The sequence below is a fragment of the Sciurus vulgaris genome (assembly GCF_902686455.1).
Source record: "Sciurus vulgaris genome assembly, chromosome: 5".
NCBI classification, from domain to species: domain Eukaryota; kingdom Metazoa; phylum Chordata; class Mammalia; order Rodentia; family Sciuridae; genus Sciurus; species Sciurus vulgaris.
In genome coordinates, this window is record NC_136465.1 from 26,772,975 (window position 1) to 26,797,958 (window position 24,984).

At 34.7% G+C, this 24,984-nt stretch overlaps 1 protein-coding gene and 1 pseudogene across 2 annotated transcripts in view; both read left to right on the forward strand.

Annotated features, from left to right (window-relative positions):
- The window catches only part of LOC306662166 (angiopoietin-2-like), a 75,321-nt pseudogene extending 60,362 nt beyond the window's left edge, over positions 1–14,959 (forward strand). Inside the window, exon 4 of the transcript XR_013766648.1 lies at positions 14,948–14,959. The product of XR_013766648.1 is annotated as an angiopoietin-2-like (transcript). The remainder of the gene's footprint in view (positions 1–14,947) is intronic.
- GALNTL6 (polypeptide N-acetylgalactosaminyltransferase like 6) overlaps positions 1–24,984 on the forward strand; it is a 1,118,676-nt gene that overhangs the window by 588,359 nt on the left and 505,333 nt on the right. The window lies entirely within an intron of this gene.

Consider the following 24,984-nt stretch of genomic DNA (forward strand, 5'->3'; position numbering starts at 1 on the left):
TGGTTTGCTATTTGAAGAAACCAGCATTTGGTGATTTATCAAATGTGAGATGTTTTAAAAATCAACATGTTTTTACACTAGGTGCCTTTCCTAACTAAATTAAATAGGAATCTCTGTATAAACATAAAGAAATGGACATCCTGAAATGCCATCCAAGAACCTGGCAGACTGTTCTAATCAAAAGTTAGGAGTTAGTCTATGAAATAATATTATACACCCAATATCCATTATCCAAATATTTGGTTCTGAGTTTGAGAAGACCATGGTAATTCTTTTCATCAAACAAACTTAGGTAAAAACATTTTTTTTCTGAATCAAATCAGTGCTTTCCATATAAAATATATAATAATTGACAAGTAGTATGTAGCAATTTTAGTATGATTGTGTAATGTAGTTCATTGCTTATTTTCAAAATTTCGTTTTCTGATTTTCTACAGATTGATTTGCCATCTTACAAGTTATACTTCAAAATTTTCTTAATTCTTAGAGTATAAGAATGCTTAGATAAGTATGTTTTTAACTCAGTAAGACTGCATTGTAAAACATATGTTTAGTGACCTTTAGTATCTTTTAAAGGGATAATGAAAATGCTACTTTGCCTTTACTAGTTTCTGTGATGATCTAGGAAAACTTCACATAAGAAGCCAATGATTAATCCATAAATGAAACAAAGCCAAGATACTACATTCTAAAAGCATTTACTTTGAGATAAATGAAATATGAATTCAAATTTGTTTTTGAAGATGTATATAGATAATGTGATCATTGATATTCATAACAAGGCACTACAAACTTCCTTTTGTAGTTTTAAAGTAACACCTGATCAATAGAATTTCTTTTAAGTTTGTAACAACTGTATATATATATATATATATGTATGTGTATAACTGTACATATCTGAAGCATACAATTTAACAATTTTTTATGTATAAATCTAAAAAATGGTAACCACAATCATAATAGTAAACACACCAATCACCTCTATAGTTGTTTCTTCCTCCTGTTTTCTGTGATTAGAGATTTGTGCATTTTCTAGAATTATATACAAAAATGATTATTTACATTTCTTTAAAAAAATTTTTTGAGGGATAAGTTCCAGTGTTACTATGATTATTTAGATTTATCCATGTTCTTTGTGTTTATCAATAATACATTTCCTTATTATTGAGCAATATTACACTATATAGATACATATATTCCCATATATACACATTATGTAGTATATATATCCATATATATGTGTGTGTATTTATGTGTGTGTTTGTGTGTGTATCTCCATTCATTTGTTGATGGAACCTGAATTGCTTCCAGTTTGGCTCTTACAAATAAAAGCAGCTATGAATATTTGTCGGCACATTTGTATTTTTTAATGTACTTTTCCTCTCATTAGTCTTGTGTTACACAATTTGCAGGTAGGCTAGAGTTGACAAGTACAGAACACTGTTAATTAAAGTTACATTGAACACAAAGATTAGAAATAAAAGCAAATGCTTTTTGAAAATAATTGGTCTTTGCTTTCGATTTTGCAATCTTCAAAGGTAAAAAACACTATTGTTAGTGTAAGTTTGTACTCATAAATGTCACTGACCTATTAGTTGGTACATTTAAAGAAAAATAAAACTTATTTCACCAAATAGCTGCTCTGATTGAATCACTCAGTGTTTTCAAAGGTTAACAAATCCAGTAGGAAATATAAATAGGATTATCTAAAGTACTTTTTCTTTAAATTTTTCTTGTGAGCCTTTAGATAACCAGTCTTATACTGCATATTTATTGTTTTGTTTTTTTTCTTTTTCCCATCTCAGTATGCATATAGACTTCCTCCAAAAGGTCTTGAATCTTAAGAGATTTGCATTTACATTTTCCTTTGTTGCAAAGCTCACTGGTGCTCCTTAGTGGTGCTGTAGTTGATTTAACTTAGTGACTTTTGCTTTTTGTGTTGCGTTGTCTGAGAGTCAACTAGACTACTATAATTCACTGAACATAACTTATTAATACAATGGACTCTTAGGGCATAAAAACTTAAAAGCAATATGCTGGAATGATGAAGATTATTTTTAAGTTAAAGAGAAGAAAATGTTTAGTTATGTAAAAGGAAAAGGACAAAGATAATTAAAACCAGCAGATTTCAGGTTACAGGTGGACTGAAGTACTCCTACACAGATTGATACAAGTTATTCTAAAACTACTACTGTGTTAGCTATTGCATAACAACCTCAACATGTAGTTGTTTAAAACATCTGTTTGTCTAGTACATGATTCATTTAGTTAGTAATTTGGAATGAAGAATGGAAGTCATCTTTCAACCACTGCAGTACTGTGATATATTGTTTTCCGAATACGTTTAATAGATGCTGTTATGGTTTACATGTGGTGTCCCCCCAAAAGCTCACTTGTGAGACAATGCAAGAAAGTCCAGAGGAGAAATGGTTGGTTGTGAGAGTTTTAACTCAGTCAGTGAATTAATCCCCTGATAGGGATTAACTGAGTGGTAACTGAAGTGTTAAGGTATGGCTGGGCTGGGCAAGGTGGGAATTTGGGTGTGGCTTTGAGTATCCATTTGTAATCTGACCAGTGGAGTCTCTCTCTGCTTCCTGTTAAAGGGAGCTGCTTCACTCTGACACTCTCTTCCACCATGATGTTCTCCCTCACCTAGAGTCCTGAGGAATTGAGCCAGCCTTCTACGAGCTAAGACTCTGAAACCCTTAGCCCCCAAACTTTTCCTCCTCTATAGTTGTTCTGGTCGGGTCTTAAGTCACAGCAGCAAAACAGTTGACTAAGACAGATGCCTTCTAGATTTTATGATACTGTGACTTAAATTAAAATGTTGCATTACACCTTGGTGTGACAATTTTGGTGAGTTATTTTTTTAAGTGATCAATGAAATACCCATCCAAACATCCTGTTGCTTCTACAATGATAGAATTTCTTGGTAATTTAAGATACCAAAGCATACAATGGGACTATACTTTAAAACTTCCAAAAACACATGATTTAAAAGAATAGTTTCAATAAGTATTTTTCAGATCTCTGCTATATGACTAGTATTATAATCTGTTTGGTACTAATAAAGTGAAAGAAAATTTCCTGCTCACAACAGAACTGCATTCCCTTTGAAGGCTCAAAATTATGTGTATATGAAATCATTAGTCAAGGAAGAAATGTATTTTCTCTCTTTATATATTTGCATATATACATGAATATATTCTTCTATAATAGTCCTGCAGTTCATGATTCAATTTAGGAATATCATAATACCCAATTAAGTTTTGGATGTAAGGCAAAGAAGAAATGTAACAGGGATCAAAGTTGAGACAAAAATATTTTAGGAAATATTTTCAGGGAAAATTACACCAAGTAGCCAGGACTTGAGTGGAGTTTGTAACAGTCTTGAAAGTTGGGACAATTATTAAAGTAGTTCCTCTCTATTCCAAGTTCACTCTTCCACACTCTGCTTTGAGTTGTTGAGAGTTAGAATTCTTCAAACCCATTCTTCCTCTGCAGTTGTGTCCCTGGTAGGCTCTGCCAAAAGGGATCCACTACAGGGAGACTCAAGGCATTAGAGCTGACCTGCTTTTCTACTTAGATTCCAGTCAGTGCTATTCTTGCAACTTGTTCAATGACAGCAGTTCCCTCTCACAGCAGCATTTGAATCCAATGTACAATTTTTTTCCTGCACTTGCAGGATCAGATGCATTGCTTCTCCCTGCAGGGACACCAGTATCATTTGGCTGATGGCCCCTCAACAAAGTTCTGGGCACCTTCTCGGAGTTCAGAAATGCACCTCTGCTCAGGTTCTCCCAAGAATTCTGGTCTCAGGTCCATCATGTACCTCTTGCAATTAGGACCTTAGACTCCTTTCTATTGTTTCTGATATCTAGTTAGTTTTATTTCTACATAATTATTTATTATATTGTTATCCATGGTCAAAGAATTATCATGGTTTCTGCCTGTTGTCAATGAGAATGAGCAAACAGTGGACATTCCTGGTAGAGATCAGCAGGCCTATCATTTCAGGACATACTTTGAAAATGAGTTTCTTCTTAAAAGACGTTAATCTAAGAATGGCAAGGAATTAATTGGCAGCCTTAGTTAGCTCTGCAGCTCAGAACTGGTCATGTATGGCCCTTTCCTGAGAAACTAAGGACCCACTTGGATATGAGATAAGTACATAGGAGAGAATCTAAGGAAATAGTAGAGAATCTAAGGAAATAATAGGAGTAGTCCTGAAAAGTTTATAAGGATTGATTCCAAAAGTGGATTTATTTAAATAGGCAACATATGTTGGGAAATGGTACAAAATATGCATAGATATGAAAGACAGACAATCTTAGAAAATCAGTAAGAATTGCTGCCTTGATGAATACTGCCATGGTGTTATAGTAAAGAAATGTTGGAAATTTGAATATCTATTTGATAATTATCTCATATAAGTTACCATTCTTATTTTAAAGGAACACCAAATATTATTGGTGGTTTTATAATGTTTGCTGAAATTTATATTGCTTTTCATATTATTTTACTCTTAAATATCTAAAAAGTAGTTTATACAAGACAACTGATCCAATCTTTGATTTTAAATCTTACTGGAGTAATATGTACGGTAAATTGACACTCATAAGATACCTAAGAGGATAAGAAGAGCTATATTGAGCACTATTACCAGACTCATCAAAACTCGCTTTATAGAAATATAGTACAGCTGTGAAAAGTTAGAGAGTGTTGTCTATTTTTCAAAAATGGTACTCAAGACAAATAAAATTGTTCTAATCAAAGAAATATGAAGCTGTGCATACAGCCGGGCCACAGTGAGAGCAAAACACAGTAGACTACCTGGCAATAAAAATAATATCTAACATTTATGAAATATATAGTAGTTCCAGGCAATATGTTAAGTATGTTGTGTGGTCTACTCCATTCAATCTTCATAAAAATTTGGCAAAGTTGGAATTATTTTCCTCACATGACAATAGAGGAAATGGTTCTTTGAGACTTAGTAGTGTATTCAAAACCACTCAGACTTCAGAATTCACCCTTAACAAGTAACCCTTACCTAGAAACAGCTTAATTAACATGTATCTGCATACAACAGAATGGCTCTATGCAGAAAGAAAAATCCTACTCTCTGCCAACTTAATATGGTGCCAACTTTATATTATATGCAATGTATACTGAGCACATCATCAGTATAATTTTATTCAAAATAAAGAAAATAATGGCTATAAAAAAGTAGATTTTCAAAATCAATGAAAGTACTGAAAGTTGGTGAGCACAGGCTGTTACAACTATCAATACATTGCCTTCACCTTTGATAAATACTTCCACATAAGGTATTGTGAGCCATGTGGATTTTGAGAATCAAATTTTAATTCCTTTGGAAAGGGCTTATTATGTGTTTAAGGGGGGAAAACAGTAGTTGCTTCTTACAAATAACTTCATAAGTAATTCTTCTTATTTAAAATTACTGACTTTATAATCTAAAAATTTTAAATCATTTAAAAATCAAAACCTATCCCTACGTGGAATACAGCATTCATACACATAGCATTTGCATTTGCCTGCGTGTACACCTACACAAACACATAGATTCACAGATATTAGAGTTGGAAAGTACCCCCAGGTTTGCATATTTCTTCCACCTAGCTCATAGGTCAGATGGTATGCACATACTCATCAATAAAATACTAAAATATTTCACAGGTAGCTGGTAAATAATCATAGACACTGCCTCTAGTTTCCTGGGGGTCTCCAACTCTGCCTCTGTGACAGGGTTACCCTGGCTCCTGCCTCAAGACACTCGCAGAGTTCCTCTAGATCCAGCAACTAAAAAGTGAATCCAAGAGACAGGAGGAAACATCCTGAATGCTGTTCTAGCACATAGGTTAATCAATATTTTTAATGTGACCCCTGGGTAAGGCCCAAGTAGAGCCCAGATCTTCAGTTCCAAATGCAGAGATTTGCCTTATCTGACCTTCAGCCTTTATAAAATGTTAGTATTTTATAACAATTCAAATAGAGTTCTGCATTTGTACTGCCAAAGTCTAGCCTCAGATATTTAAAGGACATATTTTCCCCTTCCATAGGGACTTAATTCCTTTTTATTTAGTCTATCTATATGGTAACATTTTCTCTGCCTCATTGCACAGTTTATTGATGCCAGTGTAAATCCTATGCTCTTCTATTTCAAATTACTTTTCTCTTCCAATGTTTTATCTACTCTCCTGAATTCACCCAACTAGTTTTCTATTACTGCTCACTCTTCTCTTTTTCCTTTATGACAGATTTTTCCTAAAATCATGTTATGATCTGCAAATTATATCCTATGGTCAGTTTAAAGACTTGCATGTCTAAATTATTTTTCTTTTCTGGGTATTACTTCAAACACTTATTGAAACTCTAAACATTTAACTTGGTAAGTCATGAAAAATTAATAAATAATGTCAAAGTTTTGTGTGCCACAATTAGAAGCTAAGTACTTGTAAGAGCTCATTATTATTATAAGCATTTAAATGCATTCATGCAGTTTCCAAAAATGATGAGAACTGCCTAAATTTCATTGGCTTACTTAATTTATACATGATTCATTTACTTAGCCAACTTACTTTATTTTGTTTTCTTTTTCCACTTCGCTAACACCAACTAATGAACAATCACATCAAGGAAAATGAACAAGTACAGATGAGATAATTCAGGAATGGCCCATCTAACTACCTGCTTATTTATGGTAGACTCTAAACATTCAAAGGCATAACTCATGAAGATAGATTGTCTCAATATCTGCTTCTGACATTTTATGTATAATATTGGTTATAGACTATAAATAAGGAAATTATCAGAAAAGTTAAGAAGAGATGGAGGATTACCTATATAGTAATGAGTAAAGTGGCTTAGTATGTTGATTGATTAAATTAATGAAGTACAATATTTTTGTGCTAAACATGCCTATTGTAAATTAATCAAAGTTTCTGAAAACGTAGAGAGCAATCTGAAGTAGCATAATAATAATAATGCTAGTTAGCACAGACTTAATGTCACAGGGGTTGATATGTTTTATATGGATTTTCTTCTTTGTTTTCATGCTAACCCTAGGCAATGGTAACTATTATTAACCCCATTTTGCAGATGAAACAAAGATACAAAGAACCCAATCAATAAATGGGTCAAGGAACTGGACAGACTCTTTACAGAAGAAGACATACAGGAGATTTTAATAAATATATGAAAAAGTGCTCAACATCTCTAGTAATTAGAGAAATACAAATTAAAACAACTCTAAGATTTCATCTTACTCCAATTAGAATGGCTATTATCAAGAACACAAACAATAATAGATGTTGGTGTGGATGTGGGGAAAAAGGACACTTTTACATTGCTGGTAGAGTTGCAAATTGGTGCAGCACCTCTGGAAAGCAGTGTGGAGAATCCTCAGAAAACTTGGAATGGATCCACCTTTTGACCCAGTTTCCCACTCCTCGGTTTATACCCAAAGGACTTAAAATTAGCATACTACAGTACTGCAGCCATATCAATGTTTATAGCAGCTCAATTCACAATAGTTAGGTATTAGAACCAACCTAGATACCCTTCAACAGATGATAAAGAAACTGTGGTATATATACAAAATGGAATATTATTCAGCCATAAAGAAGAAGAAGAATATGGCATTTGCAGATAAATGGATGGAATTGGAGAATATCATGCTAAACTGAAATAAGCCAATCCCCAAAAAACCAAAGGCTGAATGTTTTCCCTGATAAGTGGATGATGATATCTAATGAGCATGGGGGGCAGGTGGGGGATGAGAGAAGAAAGGAGGAACTTATTTAGATTATGTGGAAGGAAATGAGAGGAGAGGGGTATTAAAAATGGTGGAATGAGATAGATCATTATCCTATGTACATGTATGATTACAGGAATGGTATGAATCTACATGTTGTACAACCATAGAAATGAAATGATGTACCCCATTTGTGTACAATGAATCAAAATGCAGTCTGTAAAAATTTTTTTAAAACTTAATTAATTAATTAAAAAGATTGAATCATGAAGAAATAGAAAACCCAAATAGATCAATAATAAATCATGACATTGAGTCAGTAATAAAGTTTATCAACAAAGAAAATCTCAGGTTCAGACAGCTTCTTTACCCAGTTTTACTCAACATTTAAAGAAGAACTGATGTCAATGCTTCTTAAATTGTTTCCAAAAATTGAGGAGGAAAATCTTCCAATTATATTCTATGAGACCAGCATTACCCTGATACCAGAAACAGATAAGAACACAAAAACAACAACAAAACCTTCAGGCCAATAACATTGATAAATATATAGCAAAAATCTTCATTAAAATGTCAGCAAATTGAACCCAACAATAAATTAAAAAAAAAAAAACTATTCACCAGGAATGTAAGGATGGTTCAACATAATAAATCCATAAAGACAACATACTACATCATTAAATGGTATGAATGCCCAGTGGAACATTACTCAGCCATAGAAATGAACAAAATCCTGTCCCACTTTTGTGACAACATGGGTAGAACTAGAGATTAATATGTTATGCAAAATAAGCCAAGCACAGAAACACAAGTACTATATGATCTTACTCATGTGTGGACTATTAAAAAAGGTGATCTCATAGAATGATGATCATTGTAGAATGATGGTTACCAAAGGCTAGGAAATGAAGGAGATGGAGGGATGGAGAAAGGTAATCAAGGGCTGCGAATTTATAGTTAGATAAGAATACAAAGTTCTGATGTGCTCTTGCACAGTAAAGTGACTACACATAATGACGATATACTGCTTATTTCAAAAGCTAGGATAAAGGATTTTGCATTTTATTTCTATGAAGAAATAATAAATTTCTAAGGAGATAGATATGTAACTTGATATAAGCATTGCTTAATGCATTGGAGCAGCACATGGCAGCCCAATGAATATGTACAATTTTTATGTTTTCATATATGTGATTAAAAAATAAATGTAATCGTAAAAATGAAACCTGCAGAGACACTTAGTATTTTGGAATTTTTAGATAAGAAACTGAGTTTAGGTGGTCATGGGTTGAATCTTGTCTCTCCACAGATGTTTCAGTTTTAACCAACACTTCATACCTCCAAATGTGAGCTTATTTGGAAATAGGGTCATTGCAGATGAATTTGGTTAAGAGGAGGTCCTGCTGGAAGACAGAGGGACTTATTTCAACACAAGGACCACAAGAAGAGGGCAGTTTGGACATAGATGGGGGAAGCTATGTGAAAATACAGACAGAAGAGGGCCTGGAGCTACAAGAGCTGAAGGACACAAGGAAGAATTCTCTCTCCGAGTCCTCAGAAATAATGTGGCCCTGCCAACACCTTAATTTGGGGCTTCTCTCCTACAGAATTGAAAAGAATGAATCTTTGTTATTTTGAGCAGAATTTGGGGGTACCTTGTTACTGAGGTCCTAGGAGCTAAGAGAGGTACTGAGGTTTTTGCTGCAGGTTGTGTTTTAATAAGTGGCAGGTACCAACTTACTGATACTGGGTAAATGGAAATCTTGACTTATCCTGAATATATGCCAAATGAATGAAATGAGGCATTTTTAAGTGCCTAACAACTCCTGCTGATGTCCAGACCACTGCCTGTCATCCCTGCACCTTACAGCATATGCACCGTCTGTTCCAATCATGGGATGCACGTGCTACAATTTAAGCTGATCCATCCCCTAGGTCTCTTGTCCTCTTGCCCCTAGTGTTTCTCTCCGCTTCACCCACGTTCATTTGCTCCTTTATTGGCTCACTAAATGTGTAAGGATGCTGTTATTGTTCCCATATTTAAAAACAACAAATAAGCAACCAAAGTGGTTTTCACTCCACTTTTTAAGGTCTTTATTAGCACATTATAATTATTTATACTAGCGGGGTTCTTTTTGACATATTTATAGATGCATATAACATAATTTGCTCCATTTTAAACCCGAGTACTTGCCATTTCCCTCCTTTCCTCCCTTTCCCTCCTCCTCCTCCTTTAATCTATTGGACTTTCTTCCATTTGCTTATTTTTTAGTAATTGGTGCATAGCAGTTACATATAAAAGTAAAATTTATTTTGACATATTCACACATGCACATAGCATAATTTGGTAAATTTAATTCTGCAGTTCTTCCCCTTTCCTCCCTCTCTCTCCCTCAATGGCTTTCCTTTATTCAACTGTTCTCCATTCTATTTTCATGAGATTCCCCTTTTAGAATTCCTGATTCCCCTCTAGAAAACATTCAACCCCCAATTTTATATTGGCTCCCTCTTATGTGTCAGCTACTGCCCCACTTGTTTGTACTGCTTTGCAGCTAAATATCTCAAGAGTCATTTATAATATTCATGGATTCAAATTCTTTTTCTACCATTGTCTCTTGAAACCAACTCACCATTCACCAATTGAAGCTTCTCCGCCAAGGCCACCAGCGACCTCCAGATTACTCAAGCCCAAGATCACTTCTGGCGACTCACCCGAGTTAGCTAGTTGTCACAGTCATGACACACAGACAAACAGTTGGTACTCCAAACTATCAAAGAGTCTTGGTTTTCCTCCTGTGTCTCTGGTTGCTTCTGATTTTTCATGCTACTTTCTCCTCTTCTCCTTTACCTCTTCAAGTTGAAAAGCCTCAGGACATCAGCCTTAGTCCTTGTCTCTTCTCTGTCTGGGACTGTCATCCATGTGCCAGTGACTCCCAATTGAAAGCCCAAACTGGCACCTGCATTCACAACTTCTCTCCTGAACTCTAGGTTCATACATCAACTGCATTACTACTATTTCCTTCAAGTTTATTCTCACAGTAGCCAGAGTGAGCCTTTGAAAATGTGAGTCAGATCATAACAGTGCTCTGCACAAAGCCCTTAAAGGCCTGAACATTTGACACAGAATAAAAGCCAAAATCCTTGAAATGACCTACAAATAACCCCATTCTCTGAATGCCCCTCCCGCGGTCCCTCCACTCTCGGTTTTCTCTGCTGCTGCACACTGGCCTGCTGTGCCTTTACTGAGTGTTCCAGACTCCCAGTGCAGAGCTCTCCTCGGACTCTCCTGGAAATGCTCTTTCCTCAGATATTTGCTTTGCTCACTTCCTCACATCTGTCACACCTTCACTCAGATCTCACCCACTCAGCAAGGCCTTCACTAGACACCTGATTTTATATGGCAAGCTGCCTCTCCAATTCTGCCTCTGACTAGATTTCTCCACCCCTGATTCCCTGCTTCATGCTTTCCTTCCACCATAACAACCTAATGTCTGATGCAATTTATTTATTGTTTGTTTTTGCCCCCTGTCCTCTAGAATGTAAGTTCTCAAAGAGCAATGTTCCTGGGTTCTTGCGCCCATGGATATCCCAGTATATGTTTGACATACCCTTTGTGCACAGAAAACATTTGTTGAGTCAAGGAACTATATTCAGTGATGCTCGTATCACAGAACATAATATTACTGTTAAAATTCTTTTTTAGTTCATATAAAGAGTAAAGAATATTATAAGAAATATTGACATTTCTAAAACCTTATGCTTGCCTACTATTTTATGTCACCTAGGTGAAAATAATTATTGAAAAAGGAATATAACAATCATAGAATTTTTTTATACATAGATTTTGGTTTATATTATCCTCTTGATTCTCATGAAATGAATGAAAGATTTTCCCTTAGGTCATTTGTCTGTTATTGTGAAAAATAAAAAGGCAGCTGTTCTGTTCGGCATGCTGTATTCCTCACTGCAGTTCATAGCACAATCAATACTGATTTACATTAATGCACTACTTATTGCCTCTACCAAATGAGCCTCCAAAAGTTTCCTCTGAATAAATTGGAAAAATGGTAATAAATGTTCAGCAAATCTCAAATCATAATTGGATAGCTGTGCCCCCAACTGGTAAAAAATTGTATGAGGTGCTGAGTGCAATCTTATTTATTGATTTCCTTCATTCTAGAGTTGGTGAAGGGCAAAAAGAGGAACGGTTAAATCAAAATGTTGAAATGTTGTGATTTATTAATAGAAGGAATATGTCACATCTCTCTGCACACCTTCAGAATTACTTATTTGTCCTTAATGCATTTTCAGACAGTGTTTTTACTTGGAAAACCAAAATGACCACCCAACCCCTTTTCAGTGTTTTTTTTCCCTCAAATCTTTTCAATGAAAAAGGGTGGAGCGGGGAGTTCCATTTACTTTATGTTATGACTTAAAGTATTTAAAACATGATCAGATAATTGGAAGTATCTGATGTTTCCCTCCAACTTTATTTTTATGAATTTTAATGTCTAATGTGGAATAATTTAGTCAGGGACAGATTTGGCAACAAAAAGAATTCAGATTTCAATTGACAGGTGCAGTACTCGATATCCAAAAAGGCAATCAGGCAAGTATTTTTCCAGAGGGTCATAAACTTTGGTGTGTAAAGTTGGCTTTTTCGCACTTCCAAAAGTTGGAGACAGACATATATTTATACAGATTTCTTAGTCACTTGTTTCATGGGAATTTTCTTGAATTTTATATAACCTTGAATTTAGAATTTCAGATCCTCTATACATTTGAAACACACACAACCATTAGTAAAATTCAAAATTGAGATGGCTCTGGGCAATTAAATAGCACCATTCCTCAATCCAAACATTCATTCAGATCAATTTCTGTGAAAGTATCAGTTTCTGTGAAAGTTCTTTGAACAGTATGTGCAACTGGCCTTAGTGTTTAGTCTGTGAATAGGTTTTTTAAAAGAGAATAACCTTTATATCATTTAGTTTTTTGAAGGACTTTCTTGTATTCAGACACTACAATGATTTTTTAAAATAAAGTTATAATATAACTGTATTAATTAAAGTGATAGGAGCAAACTTTGCAGCAGTAATCAGTTTTTAGGCTGCAACTATTAAATGTTCAAAACTGGGGAGTCAAAGTAATATGTATTATCTTGGTCTTAGAGCTGCTCTAACAAATTGTCCTGGACTGAGTTACGTGCAAACAATGGAAATGTGTTTCTCAGAGCTCTGAAGACTGTGAGGTCCAAGATCAAGGCACTGGCTGTGTCTGGTGACCACCTCCTGGTTCATAGATGGTGCCCTCCATCTTTGTCTTTACATGGTGGAAGCAGCCAGGCAGCTCCCCTGGGGCTCTTTTATAAAGATGCTAATCCCATTCATGAGGGCTCCACCTTCATGACCTAATCATCTCCCCAAAGACCCATATCTTGGTACCATCACATTGGGGAATGCAGATTTGGGGGGAACACAAATATCTAAACCATAGTGTTTATGTGTGTGTGTGTGTGTGTGTGTGTGTGTGTGTGTGTGTGTAATATATGTGTGCGTTTGACATAAATATATATGATCTACAGTTTAACTTGAAGTCATTCACACTTGAGAGAAATTTCTCCACTTCCACTTATGTATTCATTCTAAAACACCCCATTAGAGAATCTCTGTTACTTATAAGCAGCCTGGTAATCATATGACCAAGCAGCAAACTCTTTGTCCTGTGTGCCTCACATTGAGAGCTAAACAAGACACCATGAATTGGATGCGTTAAAGTTAAACTCTGAAGAGAAATGTGAGATGTTTACTCAGACAGAAAATGTCCTTTGACTTCCCATTAGAAGGAAATGGAAAAATATCACTACATGATTAACAAGTTAGAATATGGTGTTCCAATATTAATTGTTTAATATTTAGAGAATAGTACTGTTTTGTTTTTTAAATATGTGAAGCAAATATAAATACGGATTGAGAAATTTTGAAGGATGCATGTGTAAAACAGAATAAGCAGAGACGTAGTACTGCTAAGAATACTATAAAAGTTAATCTGAAGTAAGAGACTGGCATTGGGAGACCTGCCTATCTGTACAAAATAAAAGAGAAAATAAACTCCAAGATAATACAAGATAGAACTTTCTAGGAATTGGTTTCCATGTAGTTGAATTTGACTATTATTCTTGTTTCTACAACAGATATTCACTCAGAAGCAAAACAGCATGAAAATGCAGAAAGCCTAAATGATTGATCAGTGTCTTCCCTCCGCCTTCCCTGAGCAGCAGATCTCTGGGAAGGCCAAATCCTATAGTTTCTTATTCATCTATTAGCAAAATAAGAGAGTGAAGTGCTATTTTATTAATTTAAATGTGGATGTTTGTTGTGAATTGAGTCTCTTTAAAAAACAACTCTCTTATATATAAAGGAAGGGACATAGGAGTCTTTGCACCAGTGTAAGCAAATCAGGGATAATTTTTCCCATCAAGGCTTTCTATTCAAGACGTAGAATATGCAGTAGAGAAAAGGAAGAAATATACATTATTAGTGGAAACGAACTTCTTCACTGTTTCCTTTGAATTACTGTGGCTTAATATCTGAAGATAATGACCTGGAGGTTAGGGCTGCCTGCTGGGTGGCAGCAAGGTCTTTGCAGCAGAGAATACCCACTGGTGGAGTCCATTAAACAGGAAGCTGATACCCGTAGACTCAGCTTTCCTCACTCCTACATGTGTTTATCTGTTTGATCCACTTACATAAATACAGCTAAGAAATCTGAATATTATTAGAGAACTATGAAGTGCTTCTCTGCTTTTTATAAAACACAGGATTTATAAAGCACAGGGTTTTATTATAGGTATCAAGCTCCATAGTGTAGTAAAACTAACTTTAAATATCAGTTTACTGGTTCTTTTATCAGAAACACATGTTGTAGAGAGAGGTACTCTGAGCAAGGTGCTCATCTCATTACCTGTGACCATCCTGGCCAGAGAAATGCTCATTCCCTAATGTAATTATCATACATGACCTCTTTGGTGGCCTCTTTAGTGTAGATCTGACTTCATTTAGATCTAAAGCTATTGCTCTTTTAAAAGTTGTTCTTCCTAGACCTATAGTCAAATCTTTTAAAAGCTGAAATCAATTGATTTATCACTGTTAAATAACTATAATGTAAAAGAAAGTGTTCTAGAGATTACCTGGGATGAGTGAAATATAAATCTTGTCCTAAAGTGACTGGTGGTATCTTAGGAAGTTATCAATTAGCAAACCCTGTGCAATCATGTAAACATCCAGTGGCTTGAAACAATAATCATGCATTACTGTTTGAGTCTTTTGGTCAAAAAAAGGTGAACAGTATTTCTGGTCTCTACTGGACTCACTCATGTGTTTTTTGTCATGTGTGGGTCAAGCAGGCAATTTGTAAATATAGTTTAGTTTTTCACATGTTTTAGAAGAGTGGTTATCTGCAGTCTAGATTGGCCTAAAGTTAATATCTAGACTTTTCTCCAGCTGGTTGCATATCCTCCGGCAGGCTAGCCTAGGGAGGGGTACAGGAGAGAGAGAGAATTAAACACACAATGCATTTCAGCCTAGGTGACTTGTACCTAGCACATTGACATTCTTGCCACTGGCCAAAGAAAGTCACAGCTTCAAGTTAGAATCAAGGGTGAAAAAATAGGCTCTACCAATTCATGGGAGGGGTTACAACGCACAGTGCAGAGGTCAACGATGCAAGGAGGACGTCTGTCAAGCTCTTGTGTGCATTCCAGGAGAAAACAACAAGTAAAAGAGATTATCAGAGAGGTGAGCATGGCCCACACCTCTAATCCTAGGGTCATGGAGGCAGAGGCAGGAGGTTTGCAAGTTCAAAGCCACCTTCAGCAGCTCAGTGAGGCCCTAAACAACTTAGCAAGACCCTGTGTCAAAACTTAAAAAAAATAAGGGACAGGAGTTGTGGTTCAGAGGTACAGCCCTTGCCTGGTATGTGGGAGGCCTGGGGTTCGATCCTCAGCACCACATACAAATAAAAAAATAAAAGATGAGTTGACAACTAAAAAAAATTTTTAATTATAAAAAATAATTTAAAAATAATAAAATAGAAAAAGGATGACTGGGGATATGGATCTGTGGTTAAGCACACCTGGATTCAATCCTCAATATCAAAAAGAAATATAAAAAAAGGTTAAAAAATTGCCATAAATTACATACAATTGACCCTTGATACTTAAGATTCAAATTCTTAAATTTTGGATCATTTGAATGACCTCAAAACATGTGACCATTTGATATTTTGATAGGACATACCTATGAATTCAACAATGCCTTATCTTCTTAATTGAAATATAGGCTCTCTGAGGGATGTTGTCTGTCTTATTCATCATTGGATCTTAAATAGCTATGAAATACTCAGCACAAAATAAGTTGAGTAAACATATATTGAATTTATAAACTGTTTATAATTTATAACTGTTTATAATTTATAACTGTTTATAAATGGTCTGAAGACATAATTTACATTTTATTTATAATTTCTATTGGGAAATATCCTTCTTTGCAAAAGAGGGATAATTTCAGTACTATCTCATGGGGAGGTGGTGAGGACTAAATGAGTTAATATATGTAAAATTTAAAACATAGGGTAATTACAAAATTAAAAATAGTAGTTATGTATGTGCACCGTGCACAAAAAATACTTTTCTATGAAACTTTATATGAAAGTTTACTAACTAAATATTATCTTAGAATTTGAGAATTTGCAAAATTCTCAGAGCACTCCCTCAAGTGCATATTCTATAACCTACTATGAAGATTTCAAAAGAGAGATCAGAGGAAAGAGTGAAAAGAAGCTTCATAAAAGAGATGGTGTTTGAAATGTATCTTAGAAGAAGTAAAAAAATTAGTGCCGCCACTCTAGAAAGCAGTGTGAAGATTCCTTAGAAAACTTGGAATGGGACCACCATTTGACCCAGCTATCCCACTCCTTGGCCTATACCCAAAGGACTTAAAATCAGCATACTACAGTGATGCAGCCACCTCAATGTTCATAACTGCTCAATTCACAATAGCCAGATTGTGGAACCAACCTAGATGCCCTTCAATTGATGAATGGTTAAAGAAACTGTGGTATATATACACAATGGAATATTACTCAGCCATAAAGAATAAAATTATGGCATTTGCAGGTAAATGAATGCAGTTGGAGAATATCGTGCTAAGTGAGATAAGCCAATTCCAGAAAACCAAAGGCCAAATGATCTCTCTGATAGGTGGATGATGATTCATAACAGGGGTGGGAGGTAGGCAAGAATGAAAGAAGGATGAATTGTATAGAGGAAAAAAGAGGGGTGGAGAGGGGGTGGGGGAAAAGAAAAATAACAGAATGAGACAAACATCATTGCCCTATGTACATGTATGATTACACAAAGGGTGCAACTCTACTTTGTGTACAATCAGAGAAACAACAGTTGTACCCCATTTGTGTATAATGAATCAAAATTTAAAAAAGGAGAAGTAAAATTTCATGAATGGGATACAATTTTCAGAAAAAAGTGAACATTATGAATAAAATCAAGGGGGAGAACAGAACTGTCAATAGAAAACTTGTATATAGTCTTCTTTGTGAATATATTGAGAGAACAATGAGAAATTAACCTGGGCAGGTACATAAAGTATCCACTCTAAATGGGCCTTGTAGAGGCCTTTGCAATTCAGTAAACTCTGAGTAACTATTTGCAATCTTTCACCAACAGTAATTTGAGCTCCTTGTCAGAAAAATCCTTTTAGCAGCAGTGTCTAGATTGGTAACAGCCAGAAAATAATAGAAGGTTGAGGAAAGAACTGGAAAAGTCAGATGACTGCAATCTACAATGTCCCATCATAAGACATGGGAGACATGAAGTGTAACTGAGGAGTTAGAGGGAAAGGCTTCTGAGACTGGCAGGGTGGATGCTAATCGATAAATTAGGATGTGAAGATAATATAAAGGGCAGCAGAATCCTTAACTCGACATCTTTAAGGCACAAAGAGCATGAGGTAAGAGTTCAGGCGGCAGAGTATCTTCCTGAAGAAAAAGTTTAATACCCGGATATGGAGTAGTCTCTGAGAAAGACAGGGGCACATGAAAATTATTTCAAGAACAACTATGAGAGAAAATTCTTTAAAAGTACAGAAAAAGGAGAACATACTCTTTATTCTGTAAAAGTTCCTTTATTATGTTGCTTTACTTATAAACCATTGTGGTTGATTTGTTTTGAACTGTGTGGAAGATCTTGGGTAACCTTGCACAGAATTAGAAATAACCATGATAATTTGTACATTAGGTCCACAAATATTGTCCAATCACTGTGACAAAAAATAATGTGATTAGATTTTGGGAAATTGCCTTTTATTATTAAGTTGTGATCTATTTTTCCAAGATAAATGTCACGTATTTGGAATTATAGTAAAGGTACCAGTATAATAGGAGGTATATTTAGGGAATGATTAATGATGTGCTATTGACTGAAAGCACTGGCTGGAAACACCAGTTGATTATTATTTAATGATTTTTCCAACATTGCTGAATAATTGACACTGATGAGAAGGTGACTCAGAATTAATTTTATGTTGCTTGAATTGGGTTGTTGAAATATCAATAGCAATAGCATTTTATTAAGTGAACCATATGAGGAAGTAAATATTTCTAGTAAAGCTTCCTCTAAAGAGCTTTTAGTGATTAAATCTGTTATCTCCTTTAAAAAAATCATAGGGATTATTGCTCTCAGTTTACATAGAAGAAAACAGGCACATTTTTTTCCCTCTTACGATGTTTTTAGTTAGTGACTCAATTAGAAATAGAACTCAATATAACCGTGTTTTGCAGGAAAGGCATAATTATGCTTTACAACTTTCATCATATAAAAAGCTTGCATTGATACACATATAGTTTTACAGGTTATGTTTTATTAATGAATTTATCTTTAAAATTAATTGGTGCTATTTTTAAAGGATCTGCATTTTTAATATGAAAATGGTATAATTGGCAAAGAAATATGGAATTGATTTTCTTTCATTGGGATTTTTACTTAATAGGACAAATAGAGTGTACCAAATGATTGGCCTAGTAGTAATAAATGAAAAAACAGGGATCTTAATTTGTTCTACTTAAAACAATGAAAGCAAATTCATATGGTAGAATTGCACCTATTCTCACCTTTTTTTCGGTGACTTATATTTCAAGTTCACTCTTTTCAGCAACTGCTGTTTTTGTATTGTTTAGAGCAGTGCTTTTTAAGTTGTAGGTCATAAGCCATGAATTTACCCTGTGACTCATTATCAACATTTTCCTGTTTTTATCATTTCTTTTTGGTTATACATAACAGTAGGATTCATTTTGACATAATTTAAAAAGCATGGAATATAATTTGCTCAAATCTGGTACCCGGTGTTTCCCCTTACCCTTACCACCTCCCTCTCCTTGTTCTCTTTCCTCTACTCTATTGCTCTTTCTTCTATTTACTTTTAGATTTTTTTTCTTTTTTTTTTAATATCTTGTGGATGTACATGGTGGTGAGATTCACTGTGGTATATTCATTTTGAGTTCTTTATATATTCTGGATATTAACACCCTGAGGAGCAGGTAACAAATATCTTCTCCCATTCTGTAGGCTTTCTTTAAAATCCTAGAGTGAATCTCTCTTCATGTTAGTAAGTATCATTTTATCAACATCTCTTTTACATAGGTTTTAGAAATACATGTGTTTGTGTGCTGGGTGATAATGTAGCATGTATTTTTGAATAAGAATGTGTCATAACTACTAATCTATTCAGAGATTTACCCCATGAATTATTCCTCAATTGCAAGTTTGTTTCTAATTATTTGATCAAATATTTATTAAGTGCTTTTTATCCCTGTGAAAATTAACCACCAAAAAGAATATGACTTACCTCCTTCTATATGAGGAGCTGACATTCAGGGTGGAACATATTCCAAAAAAGAGAGAATTGGAAAAAATTAATATGTCCTGAGACATTGTTGTTCAATCCTAGCATTTTTCCCCTTATATCTTGAAATTTGTATACTACTATAAATTATGTAAGGATTTCTTCTAAATGTTTTATATGCAGTAAAAGTAATGCTTTAAATAGTGTAGTGGGTATTCATTGAGGCCCTGCTTTAGCAAGTCCTTAATGCATCTACAGGCTAATTTTCATCTGAAAAAAACAGAAAACCCTCTATGGATGGTTTAGCAATGCCTCCATCTTATATTCACCATTTGCTAAGGTTTATTTCAATTTTTAAACAAATGTTTTGCAGCAATTACTAAGTACCAGGCAACAGCTCAGCTTCTCAGGGTAAACAATGGAGATATGATGTATTTGCTGGGATTTCAGGGTTGTAGAGGAGTCTGAAATATTTTAATATCTCTGTGTTTTACTTTGTCTTATAGGGAATAAAGGAAAGGTTCCTAGCAGCAAAGGGGAAATTAGCTAATATGTAGAATTACTTCATCACATTTGTATAGGTCTCTGAAAAGATGTTGACTTCAAAAAGATAAGAAATGGGAACAGGGAACACAAGAAGGAAGAGCTACTGGGGCATCTCCTTGCCCCTTAGATAATTCATTAAGCTTCCTAGAGAAAGGAGATATGTGAAAACTATTAGAAAAGACCTGCTAGAGTGTAAAGATGAACTGGAAAAGTTGCACTTACATTACTCCACATCTTGTTTGAGAGTTCTTTCAAACCACTACCAATTTTGCTGTCTTGAGTAGAAGGATAAGATGAGGCATTAGAAATGTTCATAAACGCCAGTCTTGTTGGACCCTGTCATTTTACAGACACTGTTAGATTGCCTCTAGCTTCAGCCTAGATTGCTATCATGATGACCTTGCAGACAGGTTTGCATTTCTTTTGCTCCCTGCTGGACCGATTTTGCATTCAAAACAGCTTGAGTATTCTACCCATATTTTCTCTGTCATGCCCGATCTTTCCTTTAATAGTATCCTTCTGCTTTCTCATTGAGGACCTGCTGAGATGCTCTTATGCATAAAAAGCAGATGCCCCAATTTTTATTCTCAAATCCATTTGTACATTTAGCAAAGTAGACTTAACTTTGTTAAAGTGAACTCAAGATGCTCATGGATAAAGAGTATGTCCCAATACAGCCTAATAAAAGACCTATCTCAGATTGTCTAAAACACTCTTCAAATACATGTTTTTCTGAAGATCTGCAAATTGTATAAATCATCTACTTCTATAAATAATTAAACACAAAATGTATTTAATACTATCAGTATACTTCTAATTTAATTCAAGGCTAGGACCCCATATTGAGAAGCAAAGTCAAATTGCAAGCCTGAGAAACTGAGTCTGGGATGAGTAGTAAATTGTCAAATGAAAAATCAGGAGTAGATGGAATGATTCAAGTATAATAGGAAAATATGGTAATGATAAATACAAAAGAAATGGTGGGAAATAAAAATGAAGATCTTCACTGGTTTTTTTTTTTTTTTTACTCTCATGACCCATTTTATGACAGCTCATTCCCCCATGTATAAGGAATCAACTTAGTATTAGTTATATATTGAAAAGTTGATTTCACACAAGTAGGAATAGAGTAGTAATCACTAGAGGCTAGGAAGGGTAGAGGGAAAAGCAGATAGACAGAGGTGGACAGTGGTACCAAAATATGGTTAAATAGGAGGAATAAGTCGTTTTCTACAGCACAGTAGGGTTAGAAACTAAGAACTACAGGGTAATTAGAAGATTCCCTGAGCAAAGAAATGACAAGTGTTTAAGGAGATGGAAATGCTAGTTATCCAGATTTGATCATTGCACATTATATACATGTATTGGATTATCATGCAGTGCCCCAGAAATACAAATAAAAACGAAAAGAAACTGCAACTGAGAACTACACATAAAAAATATAACAAATATCCATAAGACCGAAGTCATCCAGAGGCTGTTCATGTAGTCTTGTGTGATTGTAACACTCTCGTTCTAAGCTTAGGAAAATTAATAAGTACCATAGAATTACTTGAAAAAATGCAAAAGAGAACAAGCAACAAATCACATGTGTAGGTGTGTCCTCCATTATTATTTCCAAATTCTGATTCTTAATTACTATTTTGAGTAATAAAGAAAACTATTATTGTATTTTCAAAGTTGTGAAAATGCACCTTCCTTAAATACTATGAACTACAGTGGGTGGGCACAAAACACAACCTTGGAGAGGTCTCCTCAATGAACCTATCTCACTAGCATACTTTAGGAATTATGGTATCAAATGAACCCATTTTATCTTCTCACAGATGTAGAAAAGATAAGTTTCATTGAAACAAAGATAGCATGTGCTCTGATTACTACTACCGCATATGAAGCCTCCTCAAACTTCGTTTTATCTTGTTCATGGATTTTGTGGATCAGAAATGCAGACAGGGTTCATTAAGGAAGGATAGCTTTTCTCTTAAATGTTTCCTGGGGTTTCATCTAGGAAGATGGTGTCCAAGGGTAAGAAGATAAGTGGGGCATGAATTCATCTGCAGACATCTTTTCTTATATGACTGGACATAGTTGCTGGCTATTTGCTTTAGTAATCTAACTTCATTACACAGAAAGTTCAGTACAGTCACACTTCTACCTGAATGCTCAGGAATTCAAAGGCAAATGACCCTAGGAAATGAAGAAAATGCATGGCCTTTATTTTATTAGCCTCTACCAGCAAACAGCACCAATTTCTTGTACTTCATTGTTTCAAACAGTCATAATTTGGCCTAGTTTCAATTCAAGGAGAGGTGACATAGACTCCACCATTTCATGGTAGGAATGTCAAAGAATGTAGAAATTGATTTTATTTTTAATATTTTTATTAGTGCCTTATAGTTATATATGATGATGGGGTTCATTTTGGCATGGTCATATATGCATGAAATATAATTTGCTCCATTTCAGTCCCCAGTTCTCCCTCCCCCCCAATTAGTCCTCCTCTGGAAGAGCAATGCTGGAAGCATCACAAGACCTGATCTCAAATTATACTACAGAGGTTTGGTAACAAAAACAGCATGGTATTGTCATTAAAACAGACACGAAAGACAATGGAACAGAATGGAAGACCCGGAGAGAAGTTCACATAGATATGGTCATCTAATACCTCACAAAGGTACCAAAAACATGTTGGAGAAAAGATAACCTTTTTAACAATGGTGCTGAAAAAACTGGATATACACAAGTAGAGGAATGAAACTACATCCTCATCTTTTACCTTGCACAAAAGTCAACTGAAAGTGGATCAAAGTCCTAGGGATTAGACCAGAAACTTTGCAACGGTCAGACAGAAACATAGGCTCTAAACTTCAACATATTTGTGCAGGCACCAACTTCCTTAACAAGGTCCCTAAAGCTCAAGAAATGAAATCAAGAATCAATAAGTGGGATGGCATCAAATTAAAATGCTTCTGCACAGCAAAGGAAACAAGAGTGTGAAGAAAGCCTATAGAATGGGAGGAAATATTTGCCAGCTACTGTTTCGACAAGGAATTAATATCTAGAATATATAAAGAATTAAAAAAACTTGACACCAAAAAAAAAACCAAATAACACAAAGAATAAATGGACAAAATAACTAAACAGACATTCCTCAAAAGAAGAAATACAAATGACCAACAAATATCATTTTAAAAAATATTCAACATCCCTAGCAATCAGGGAGATGCACATCAAAACTATATTGAGATTTGATTTCATTTCAGTCAGAATGCCAATTGTCAAGAAAATGAGTAGTAATAAATGTTGGCAAGATTGTGAGGGCAAAGGTACTCTCATATATTGTTGGTGAGACTTCAAATTAGTATAACCATTTTGGAAAACAGTATGGAGATTCCTCAAAAGCCTATAAATGGAACCACCATATGACTCAGATACTCTACTCCTTGGTATTTATCCAAAAGAACTAAAATCAATGTTACTGTGGGAATAAAGGCACATCAATGTTCATAGTAGTGCATTCACCAGAGCAAAGTTATGAAACCAGTCCAAATGCCCATCAACAGATGAATAAAGAAAGAAAATATCACATATATACACAATGATGTTTTATGCATCCATAAAGAAGAATGAAATTATGTATTTGCTGGTAAATGGATGGAACTGGAGAACATCATACTAAGTGAAATAAGCCAGACTCAGAAAGTCAAGGATCCAATGTTTGCTTTCACATTTAGAAGATGGTACAAATAGGTTTTAGAACCACCATGGTAGGTAAACACTCTGTAATTGAAAAGCTAAAAGACAGTGAAGTAAATCCTGCGAGGTGAGCACAGCTCTGTGGATGGCAGGAGGCAGTATTTTATTCCACAAGTTGAAGACATACTCTAAAAAGATTGGCACTTTTTAATATTCTTGAAGTCATAACCATCCCATTCCTTTACTCAAGACAACAGAGTTAAAATTGGTTGTGAGGAACCTGAAAGTAAGACAGGAAATGACATATATATAAATTTTCCATTTCACATGTATGCTCCAGCATAGCTTATTATATTAAATAGTTTCCTCATCTCTCTATCTTCATCCCTCTCTAATTAAGAATCTTAATTCTGGTGTTGTAGGGGCCTAAAAATTCATTCGGAGAAAAACATTATCAAATTGTTCCACTTTGGTAGAATATCTCCCAAACTAATGAGTCATAAACATACAGAGGTATATAAAAACAAAAATATTAACAAATATCCAAACTAAAAGAGTATAAGTAATATTTGAAGAAAACAGACTTTAGAATTTCAGAGGAGGAGTACTTACACATGATTTACATGTTTATATAGATATAAATACATATGGATATATGGGTGATATATATATATATCATATAGAGAGGCTTAATGCATAGCTAGCTGCACAATAATATGTGTACATATAAACACAAAGCAGCAAATATAACTATGAAAAATGAAGAAATTAATACCTATGCTAAATTTTTTTCCTATCAATTTGTACATTTGCTCATTTGTTGCTGTAGAATTCCTGGCATTATTTTTGTGAATGTACAATATGGACTAGAGCTCATGAATATGTATTTCAATGCAGTCATACTTAGATAATTAAGTACTTGAGAGTCAATCAAGAAAATGTTTTATAGAGAATTAAAACCACTGGCCATTTTATTGCTAACACCCACTGATTTTGTGGTTGGAACATTTGGTTATACTGTACTTTCATTAAATAATATGGTAACTTTCA